A 12,586-nucleotide genomic window follows, 5' to 3' on the forward strand; every position below is an offset into this window, starting at 1 on the left:
TAGGGAAGATCCCCTGGAGAAGGAAATGGCAATCCACTCCAGTACTATTGTCTGGAAAATCCCATGGACACGGGAGCCTGGTAGGCTAGAGTCCATGGGGTCGCAAAGAGTCGGACACGACTGAATGACTTCACTTTTCACTTCTCCTATATAATTATGTTTCCTAACTTGAGAACAGGGATTGAGACTCTGTCATCTTTGTTTTTTAGTGAATACACAACAAAGTCACTACAAAAAGAGCGACAAGTCAATCACATATAACCAAGAACCTCATCAGTGTTATCAGTAAATATATGACCCAGGGATTGAGGTTAGGTATGACTCCATAAAAGTACCTTGGGTTCAGCACTTGGGACACTATAAAAGCATTCAGTTCAGTTCAGTTCAGCCACTCAGTCATGTCCGACTCTTTGAGACCCCCATGAATTGCAGTACGCCAGGCCTCCCTGTCCATCACCAACTCCCGGAGTTCACTTAAACTCACGTCCATCGAGTTGGTGATGCCATCCAGCTATCTCATCCCCTGTCGTCCCCTTCTCCTCCTGCCCCCAATCCCTCCCAGCATCAGTCTTTTCCAATGAGTCAACTCTTCGCATGAGGTGGCCAAAGTACTGGAGTTTCAGCTTTAGCATCATTCCTTCCAATGAATACCCAGGGCTGATCTCCTTTAGAATGGACTGGTTGGATCTCCTTGCAGACCAAGTGACTCTCAAGAGTCTTCTCCAGCACCACAGTTCAAAAGCATCAATTCTTCGGTGCTCAGCTTTCTTCACAGTCCAACTCTCACATCCATACATGACCACTGGAAAAACCATAGCCTTGACTAGACAGACCTTTGTTGGCAAAGTGATGTCTCTGCATAGGGCTGTTTAAATAAAGAAATTTAAAACCAAAGACAATGTACAGGGAAAAAAAAAACATAATGATAACAAAAAGCACAATTGTATAACACATTAATTTTTTGTATTATCATACCAGGCTGCATATCTTGTATACAAAGCTTTCAGAAAAATTATAGGGCTTTCAAATCTTAGAATTTCAGGCTGTGATATTTGTAGCATAATTTTATCCTCTGGGTTATAACATCTTCTAGCAACTTTTTTTAAACCACTGTAAGCAGTTCTAAAAGCAAATCAATTGTGTTAAAGGGCCTTAAATATATAACTACCAATTCAAAAAAAAAAAAAAAAAAAAAGGACACCTACCATAATCCAGATCAGAAATGAGAGGGGAGTAAGAGAGTAGTTATTTTTATGAGAGGCCTAAAGGAAGAAGTGTTGTCACTAACAGACTGGGTTTAATTAATTATTTAAGGTGATTGAAATTTTAGAGAGGAGATTGAGAATGCAGATATCATGCTGAAGACTGATTAAAAAGGTCTAAGGAAAAATATTCTGTGTATTGATAAGTAGAAATTAAGAAATAAGATTAGAAAAAGGGATGCACAAGAGTCTTATGGCTTTGGCAATATGGAAGTTTTGGATGACACGGATCTACACAATTTTCTTAGCAATGGGAATGGAAGCCATGTTGGAGGGAAATGGGAAAAAATGGAGAGGTGAAAAAAAAGGTATTCACCTGAAAATTTTGCTATTGAAAAACACACAGAAAAGGGACGTTTACTCAGAGAGGTGAGATATTATTATTTCAGTTTGGTTCAGTTGCTCAGTCCTGTCGAACTCTTTGCAACCCCAAAGACTGCAACAGCCCTAGTTACTCTGTCCATCACCAACTCCCGGGTCTTGCTCAAACTCAGATCCATCGAGTCAGTAATACCTTCCAATCATCTCATCCTCTGTCATCCCCATATCCTCCTGCCTTCAATCTTTCCCACCTTCATGGTCTTTTCCAATGAGTCAGTTCTTTGCATCAGGTGGCCAAAGTATTGGAGTTTCAGCTTCAGCATCAGTCCTTCCAATGAATATTCAAGAATGATTTCCTTTACAATTGACTAGTTTGATCTCCTTGCAGTCCAAGGGACTCTCAAGAGTCTTCTACGACAACACAGTTCAAAAGCATCAATTCTTCAGTGCTCAGTTCAGTTCAGTTCAGTCACTCAGTCCTGTCCGACTCTTTGCAGCCCCATGAATTGCAGCATTCCAGGCCTCCCTGTCCATCACCAAATCCCAGAGTCTACCCAAACCCATGTCCTGCTGGCATCAATCACATAGTGAAACCTCTATGATATTTGACCAATTATGAATTTGATGGTCTCTACTGGGAGGAAAAAAAAAATATATATATATATGTTAAACTTAAAGTTTAAAAAAAATGATGGAAATAATATTCTAGGGCATGAAGACCTTTTTGTGGTAACTGTCTTTTGGGTCTTAAGGGTTGTTAAAGAAACACAGAAAATGAAAATGAATCTCCAGGGATGAAGGAATAAGGTGTTTCTGTTTCTTACAACTTGTGATAGATGATATTTTAGCATATGTCACTCTGAGAGTGTCTTTGTTGAAGAATGAGCTCATCCTTTATTAACGGTGAATTTTAAAGCACTTTTTATGGCTGAAGAACTTCTCTCCTGTCTTCTTACTTGTCCTAGATTCTTCAGTTCAGTTCATTTCAGTCGCTCAGTCATGTCCAACTCTTTGTGACCCCATGAATAGCCGCATTCCAGGCCTCCCTGTCCATCACTAACTCCCAGAGTTGACTCAAACTCACGTCCATCGAGTCGGTGATGCCATCCAGCCATCTCATCCTCTGTCGTCCCCTTTTCCTCATGTCCCCAATCCCTCCCAGCATCAGAGTCTTTTCCAATGAGTCAACTCTTTGCATGAGGTGGCCAAAGCACTGGAGTTTCAGCTTTAGCATCATTCCTTCCAAAGAAATCCTAGGGCTGATCTCCTTTAGAATGGACTGGTTGGATCTCTTTGCAGTCCAAGGGACTCTCAAGAGTCTTCTCCAACACCACAGTTCAAAAGCATTAATTCTTTGGCACTCAGCTTTCTTCACAGTCCAACTCTCACATCCATACATGACCACAGGAAAAACCACAGCCTTGACTAGATGGACCTTTGTTGGCAAAGTAATGTCTCTGATTTTCAATATGCTGTCTAGGTTGGTAATAGCTTTTCTTCCAAGGAGTAAGTGTCTTTTAATTTCATGGCTGCAGTCAACATCTGCAGTGATTTTGGAGCCCAAAAATAAAGTCTGACACTGTTTCCATTGTTTTCCCATCTATTTGCCGTGAAATGATGGAACCAGATGCCATGGTTTTAGTTTTTTGAATGTTGAGTTTTAAGTCTGCTTTTTTCACTCTATTCTTTCACTTTAATCAGGAGGTTCTTTGGTTCTTCTTCACTTTCTGTCATAAGGGTGGTGTCATCTGAGTATCTGAGATAATTGGCTTTTCTCCCTGCAGTCTTGATTCTAGCTTATGCTTCATCCAACCTGGAATTTCACATGATATACTCTGCATATAAGTTAAATAAGCAGAGTGACATTATAAAGCCTTAACAAACTCCTTTCCTAATTTGGAACCAGTCTGTTGTACCATGTCTGGTTCTAACTGTTGCTTCTTGACCTGCATACAGATTTCTTAGGAGGCAGGTAAGGTGGTCTGGTATTCCCATCCCTAAAAAGATTTCTTGAGGAAACAAAGGTAAAGTGGTAGATGTTTTTCTGGAACTCTCTTGCCCAACAGATCCCTGGTTAAAAATCTAGTCTTTCAGTTTACTATTGATCCTGCATTGGAAATTTTGACCAAACTTTACTAATGTGTACAATGAGTGCAATTGTAATAAAGTATGAACATTCTTTTTTGCATTGTTTTTCTGGGATTGAAATTGACTTTTCTCCTGCTGAGTTTTCCAAATTTGATGGCCAATTCAGATCACCTTTTAGGATTTGAAATAGTTTGGTCTCATCTCCACTAGCTTTGTTTGTAATGATGTTTCCTAAGGCCATTTTAAAATCATACTTGTGATTATCTGGGTCTTGAACATCTTTTTGCATTCTGTGTATTCCTGCCAGTTCTGTTGCTGCTGCTGCTGCTAAGTCCCTTCAGTCATGTCCGACTCTGCCCCATGATTGCAGCCCACTAGGCTTCTGTCTGGGATTAGCCACAAGAATACTGGAGTTGCCACTAATGCATGAAAAAAAGTGAAAGTGAAGTCGAGTGCAATTTAGTGGACTGGTCTACCATGGATTTTCCAGGCAAGAGTACTGAACATTCTTTCTGCTTCTGTTGCTTTTCTTCCTTTATTGAGCCCATCTTTGGTTGAAATGTTCCCTGAATCTCTAATTTCTTGAAGAGATCTCTAGTCTCCCATTCTGTTGTTTTCCTCTTTTCTTTGCACTGATCCTGTGGCTGTCTTACCTTTCTGAACTTGCATTCAAATTTGTTGGCATACTGAATTCCTTTGCTTTTCACAGCTCTTCTTTTCAGGCTATTTGAAATAGCCTCAGGCTGGAATTGCATTTTTGCATTTCTTTTTCTTGGGGATGGTCTTGATTCCTGTTTGTACAATGTGATGAACCTTGTCCATAGTTCTTCAGGCCTTTGTCTATCAGATCTAATCCCTTGAATCTTTTGTCATTAATCCAGGATGTTTAGGTCATACTGGGTTTTCCCTACTTTCTTCAATTTAATTTTGATTGAATAAGGCATGTTCTATTCAAATATTTTATATAACTTTTCTTTTAATCCAAAACAAATTCATAGGTATGATTGTGATCATTTTATGAATGATCTTTTGATGAGTTCTTCTGTGTATTCTTACTGCCAACATTCAAATTTTGATTTGATTTAGGACATGACCCTTTAACATGGCAACTATCACTTAATTAAAGGTCACAGGAAGAATTCCTTCAAAACTCATATGTCCGAAATTATTGCTTTGTGCTGAAGTCCCAGTAGATGTCCGACAGCCCACCAGGCTCCTCTGTCTCTGGGATTCTCAAGGCAAGAACACTGGAGTGGGTTGCCATTTCCTTCTCCAATGCATGAAAGTGAAAAGTGAAAGTGAAGTCACTCAGTCGTGTCCGACTCTTAGTGACCCCATGGACTGCAGCCTACCAGATTCCTCGGTCCATGGGATTTTCCAGGCAAAAGTACTGGAGTGGGGTGCCATTGCCTTCTCTACAATAAAAAAATTAAGCATTACTTTTATAAAGGCCCTTTTGCTCTAATACGTTAAGTTCTTATTCAATATGTTATCATATTGATAGAGTAATTAATCAAATTGTAAGTACACTCATTCTGACAGAATATGACATTCTGTGAAACTGCAGTTTGCATACAAAATCATTCTAATTTATTCTGTAGAGGGCATGTTGAGCTTAGAGAAAATAAAATTCCTAAAGTGGTTAGAGACCATGGAATAGATGCCTCAAGAATATAATAACCTTGTTCTCCTGGAAAGAGTATAGGGTACAAATAGTGAGAATGCTATTTTCAACCAATTCTAACTTAAATATGCTTAACTTTGCTATTTTGTTGCTAAAAATATTTTAAAATTTCTACTGTTTATTACTTACTTATAAAGTCAAATTTATCTCCAAGGGTTAAATTTGAGACCACAGGAGATTTAAAAGAACATAAAATAAATTCTAAAAATTTTCAGAAGGATAGGGGCAAGTGACTTTTAGCTTCCTCTTTGGACTAAATGCATGTTACATAGAGGTAAACACCACTTCTATACTTTGATGTATTTGTTAAAACCTCAGTCATGTTGTCACATGTCCATATCTCAGAAAGTCCTTCAAAATTCAATTTAGTGGAATGTGCTAACCTTTAAGGTTTTGGAATGTTGGGTTTATGTCTATCTCTTGTATTGTTTTATTATTAGCACCTAGTATTTTGCTTAGGACTCAGTGGTAAAAAAAAGAAAAAAGAAAACACCTGCCAATGTAGGAGATGCAAATTCGATCTCTGGATTAGGAAGATCTTCTGGAGAAGGAAATGGCAACCCACTTCAATATTCTTACCTGGGAAATCCCTTGGACAGAGGAGACTGGTGGCTATAGTCCATGGGGTCCCAAAAGACTTTAACATGACCTAGTGAATAAACAAGAAGAAGTAAAGTGATATACTTCTTGTTGTTTTTGTTTATATATATATATATATATATATATATACACATTAATATACATATACATGTTTATATATGTTTATTCTATTTTTATATGTTATATATATTTATATATGTTTACATGTTATATACATGTTTATATATGTGCATATAGAGAGAATTAGAGGAAAATACTCTCATTAACAAGAAAAAGCTGTAGTTTTGCAATAACTTTATCTTTAGGGTGATTTCTGGGAATTATATATCATCTCATTTTACTCCAAGGAATCATATTTATCTACTAACTGAATAAAATCCATTTGAGAGTAATACAACATAAGAACAATATTGTGTTTAATTCAGATATTTTAAAAATTTGTATCAATATAATTTTCATGGGATAGTGATTCTTTCATTTCAAAAACAAAATTCACAGTTAAAGTCCTGTGAGTTTTATGTGTATCAAAAATATTTCTCTCTTTCATATGCTCAGTTGCTGCTTAGATGTTAATAACACAAGTGGATACCACAGTCCATGTCTTCGTTTATTTATTTATTCACATAAAGATGCAACTGGGGAAGACAATGAATTAATTTTGATATAATCAAAGCAAAAATATTTTTATGACTAAATTCAAACTACATAAGGACATGGAAAATTATTCTTTTTTCTGTATCATTACTTCTGATCATAGGACATAAAATAAAATTAAAATAAAAATTGATATAAAGTCATATCAGAATAAGATATTCATAATTTATTAGTGGTTTAGTCAATAAGTTGTGTCTGACTCTTTGTGAGCCTGTAGCCTGCCAGGCTCCTCCGCCCATGGGAATTTTCCAGGCAAGAATACTAGAGTGGGTAGCCTTTATATTCCCAGGAGATCTTCCAAACCCAGGGATTGAAGCCAGGTCTCCCACACTGCAGACAGATTATTTACCAGCTGTGCCACAGCAAAGCCCTTTATAAGTTATAAAAAATAAAAAATCCTTCATATAATGCTAAAATGTTTATTTTATTCAAGGAAACAGACATTATAAGAAACAATCTTATACAATAGAACATTCAAATTAATTATTCATCTTGAATTTACACAATCAAAATAATATGAAAATCCAAAGGTAAGGAAAAAAATTCAACATTAGCCTTCTTTTGGAAATATATTTGACTTATTCATTTTGTTTCATGCTTCTAATTATGCTAAAAGTAGATGATATTCAAGGAATATTTTTTTTTTTTCACCTAGCTAGCCATTTGGCATACAAGTGAAAAATATTTACTGGACTTTAAAACAAAAAGCCTATGAATGCAATACAAAATCAGATGAATCAATTAAACCAAATGGCCAACATATTTTACAACATTCAGTCCAAAATTACTCAATTTTATGTACACAGTAGAATAATGTTTTGTTGATAATATTAGTCATATCTTAAGATATTCCATAAGTAGAATAATTTTTTGTTGATAATTTTCTACCCTTTGTATATCAGAATGTAAATTCAATATATCTTGGCTCTCAGAATTCCAAGTAAAAGGAATAATGCTCTAAAGTAATTATTGTATTTATCTTAAAGGGTAACACAGTTTTTTTTGTTGTTGTTGCTCTTTAATCGCACAATCATTTCCAACTTTTGAGACCCCATTTTTATTCATGTTTTCCCAGTTAGAATACTGGAGTGTGTTGGCTTTTTGTTCACCCTCTTGTATAGGATCAAATGTAAATTCAATATTTCTTCATTGCAGGTAGATTCCAAGTAGCCACTGGAGAAGTCCAATTTAAGTTAGAAACCTTTTATTATAGCTTTGAATTGTTTTTTAGTGATTTATTTAGGTCTTAAATATCTAACCACTGTTTTTTTATTCTCTTCAGATGAGAACAGATTCACTCAGTCATGTCCGACTCTCGCGACCCCATGAATCGCAGCACCCAAATCGGAGCACCCCAGGCCTCCCTGTCCAGACACCCAGACTCACGTCCATCGAGTTGATTCATCCTCTGTTCCCCTTCTCCTCCTGCCCCCAATCCCTCCCAGCATCAGCAATGAATCAACTGGAGTGGCCAAAGTACTGGAGTTTCAGCTTTATCATTCCTTCCAAAGTTCCAGGGCTGATCTCCTTCAGAATGGACTGGTTGGATCTTCCCCACCTCAGGAGTCTTCTCAATGCCAACCCAACTCACATCCATACATGACCAGGGAAAAACCATAGCCTTGACTAGACAAACCATTGTTGGCTAATGTCTCTCATTCTAGGTTGGTCAAGGAGTAAGCGATTTTTAATTTCATGGCTGCAGACCATTTGTTTTGGAGCCAGAAAAATAAAGCCACTGTTTCCAGAACTGTTTCATCTATTTCCCATGAAGTTAGGAACCTTTTCATTTTCTGAATGTTGAGCTTTGAATTTTTTTTTTCATCAAGAGGCTTTTGATTTATTTAGGTTCTGCCAAAGGGTGAATCTGCATATCTGAGGTTATTGAACCTCTGGAAATCTTGATTCCAGCTTGTGTTTCTTCAAACTCATGATATTCTCATATAAGTTTCTAGTTAAATATAGAAATTTTAGTTCTGAACTTTTCCACTTCTGCAAATCTCTTTATATTAATACTGTTAATATGGAAAATAATCAAATAATCATAATGATTAAAAATTTAAATGGTAAAATATCAACAAAAATAAATATTAATAATAATATTAATATTGCACCTATATATGGTAAACACTTAAAATTCTTTTTATAATTATGACTTTACAAAATTTTATATCTTTTAAAACAATTTAGAGAGAAAACAAAGAATGTGCATATTTATAAATTTAATATCTTATATACCATTTGTAGTTCTCTTATTTAATTTCTTCCTGTGGATTCTTCTTGCCACCTTGTATCCTTTCCTTACTCAGAAGCTTACTCTCACCTCCCCACTTTGTGTTTTTACTGTCAAATATATCACTTCTGTGATGGGCCTTATAATACAATTATATACATATTGCTTTAAATAATTAATTTTAAATCAGTTAAGGAGAGAACAAATATGAAATTATACTATATTTTGTAATTACCTACCTTATTTTTATTTATTTATTTTTTAATATGGATTTAAGTTACTGTTTAGGTCACTTGCTTTCAGCCTGAAGAACTTTCTTTAGCAGTGTAGGGAGAGAGCAAATTAGCCAAGATGGTGTACTTAGGCTCTCTCGCCCTTTGTTTTGTAAATAATGACTATATAACAGCTGCGGAGAAGGCAATGGCACCCCACTCCAGTACTCTTGCCTGAAAAATCCCATGGACCGAGGAGCCTGGTAGGCTGCAGTCCACGGGGTCGCACAGAGTCGGACACGACTGAGCGACTTCACTTTCACTTTTCACTTTCATGCATTGGAGAAAGAAATGGCAACCCACTCCAGTGTTCTTGCCTGAAAAATCCATGGACGGCAGAGCCTGGTGGGCTGCTGTCTACGGGGTCGCACAGAGTCGGACAAGACTGAAGCGACTTAGCAGCAGCAGCAGCTGAAATCATTTACAGCACTGAGCGCACAGGCCACAATGCACTTGCTTGATCGCGGGTGGCTTTGTGCACATATTGCCTCCATCTAAAAAGCTGCAGCATTGCTGCCTGTCACGGCTGTGTCTATGGGTCACCCATGAGAGGACAGAATACAGTGTGGGTGCTGCTATGGGTGCTTCGTCAACCAGGAGAGAACATGCTATGGCTTCTGTGTCAGTCAGGAGACAGGTTGTGTTTTGTTAGGTTATGCTATGGCTGCTGCATCAGCCACGAGAGAATAAACTTGTCTGTCATTCTATGGCTCCTCAAGTCTTCCAGACTCTTAGCTTGCACCTTGTCTACCACGGATTCAGCGAACAGTGTGCACAGTGAGATACAGCTGGACAGCTGGTGATGTGGACAAGATGAAGAGCACTACAGCTGGCCTAGTCGGCAGGATACCCAGCAGGTTGGGGAGCCTGAGGTGCCACTGGATGGAGGAAGCCAGTGGCCGCCGTATAGCGTGTGGTACCAGGTGGCTGCAATCTTCTTGGTGTGGGCTCCAGTGGAAGACTGGGAAACAGTAGACGGTTCACCAGATAGTATTGAAAAGGTGTTGCAGGCTGTGCGTTCTCATTTTCTGAACAAGGTGGCAGGGACTGCCACTGGCACTGTGGGGTGGATTTTCCTGACTCCCTTGAAGGCAAATATGAATAGCGCCGTTTGCTGCACCAGTACACAGTGTGCAGAGATGCTTGGAAGAACTAGAGCAACATATATTGGTGTTAGAACTAACAACAGCAACAACAACAAATAGAAAAGGTCAATAAAATTAAGATCTGGTTCTTTGAAAAGACAAATAAAGTTGACTGATAAATCTTTAGCTGATTCAGCAAGGCAAAAAAGAAATGTCCAAATAAATAGGAACCCTGTGGTCCTGAAGAACCCAGCATCTCTAACAGGGAGGCAGGAAGTGATGGTGATGATGCACATTGTGACATGTCACGTCCCTGCTTGGCAGAGAGGTATGTTGTGCAGCAGAAAGTGAAGCATGAGCAGCCTATGGTCCAGGGAGGGCATCCTCAAGGGGTCCCCATGTCATGGGACTGAGGTCATGACATATCAATCATATATTCCAGTGGAGTTGGTCAACTTGTGTAAGCAATTTTGGCAAAGCAAGGGAAACCCTTGGCAGCATGGCTCTTGCGAATTTGGGACATAGGGGTGGACAGTATCCTGTTTTCTGGGGACAAAGTAGAACTATTGGCATCTATAACGACTCACTCCTCGTTGGGACAAAGGTTGCAGAAAACTAGGCGACCCATGCAGTGTGCGCGTAACCAATCACACACCCTCATGGAACGGATTAATGCTGCCATCCTCACCATGTGGTCCAATGCCAGAGAGCTCCCAGATACTGTGAGGAAGTGATATACTTATGGCAAGTTGACCCAAGTAGTGAGAGAACTAGGCATGAAACAGTCGATATTTAACCCAAATACCTGAGGCCCAAGTTATGAGCGTTTTACTGGCAACATTTGAGATGCCATTTTGAACAATGCCCTGTCTACTGCTTTTGGATCTCTGATTGCTATTCTTGCATCCTATATGGGGCACCCCATCTATGAGGTGACCTTGATGGTGGCTAGTTTGGAAGAAGTAGAGAAAGAGTGGCAGTCAAAGGGGATTAGAAGTGTGAAGACCCCAAAAGTGGCCCGAGCTGGTAAAGACCCCGTCTAGATGATGAGAATGCAAATGTGGGCTGGTTTGCTAGCAGTGAGAGTAGGCAGAAATCAAACTGATAGACAGCCCCATCCTCTGCTCCTAGAGCTGTGGAGGCAACTGAGACCAGAGCAGCAGTTTACCAAGCTTGGGAAGCACCCACAGCAAGAGATACAGGCAGTTCAGTTAAAAGATTACATGGTGCCCTAGGATGATCCTTTTGATGATGCCTTTTGCCAATTTGAATAGGGCTCAGATCAAGGTGTCCTCCTGAAGAGCCCAAGCAGGGACCAGAGGCCTCGTGTAGAACAGTGTGCTGTAAAGTCTGTGTCCTTCCTTGAAGATTTAGAACAATGTACTGTAAAGGCTACATCCTGGGATAAAGGCTGTGTCCCATGATGTGCTACTAAGTTCTGATTCTCTTGCAGATTTAGAACATGTGAAAGCATTTACAATCTTATGGGTGGGCTGTGAATGCCATAAAGTCCACTCTTTGAAGGGGTGGGCCCCACACCTATGGGGGGTTTTGCAGGTCCTTGGTGAGAAATCCCATAGGGGTGAAGTTGCCCCTGTGGAAGCTTTCCTCAAATTTCACAAGGACAGGCGGTGAACTGGACTTGGCCATGGAAGATAAAGGCACCCCACATGCAGGGGGTGACTCTTCAAGCCCCATAAGGGCAAGGACTGCAACATGAGTTCCTGGTGATACCTAACTGGGTTTTGTTATGTGTTGGTGATGTAACTGTGTTGTAGATACTGCTGTTGCAAGATGTAAATCCATGGGTCAGTGTTACTCACCAAGGGAATATCACAGACTATGGACTGCACATAGAATGTGAGGTGAGAGACCCTCAAGGGGTGGAGTGTGAGGAGAGCAAATTAGCCAAGATGGCGTGTTCAGGTTTTCTTGCCCCACACTGTGTAAATAGTAACTGTGTAAGAGCTGAGGTCACTTACTGCACTGAGCACGCACATCATCAGGTATTTTTTGGTCACGGGTTGCTCTGTGCAGGACACCTGTATGGGCTTCACCTAAGAAAGTGGCCGCATTACTGCTTGTCCCAGCTGAGTTCATTGGGTCACCCACAAAAGGGGAGAATATAGCGTGGCTGCTCCTATGGCTACTGCATTAGCCAGGAGAGAATAAACCCGTCTGTAGTTCCTACTTCCTATGCTCCCTGAGTCTTCTTCCAGCCTCTTAGCTCACACCTTGTCTACCAAGGGTTCAACGAACACTGTGCACAGTGAGATACAGCAAGACAATTGCCGACATGGGCTGGATGAAGAGCATTGTAAGTAGTTTTTGGAATCTTGTTGCCTACTAACAATAAACTCTCTTGTTCATCTTGAAATGTCTTTATT

This window comes from Bos mutus, chromosome 15 (assembly GCF_027580195.1).
Source record: "Bos mutus isolate GX-2022 chromosome 15, NWIPB_WYAK_1.1, whole genome shotgun sequence".
Classification (NCBI taxonomy): Eukaryota; Metazoa; Chordata; class Mammalia; order Artiodactyla; family Bovidae; genus Bos; species Bos mutus.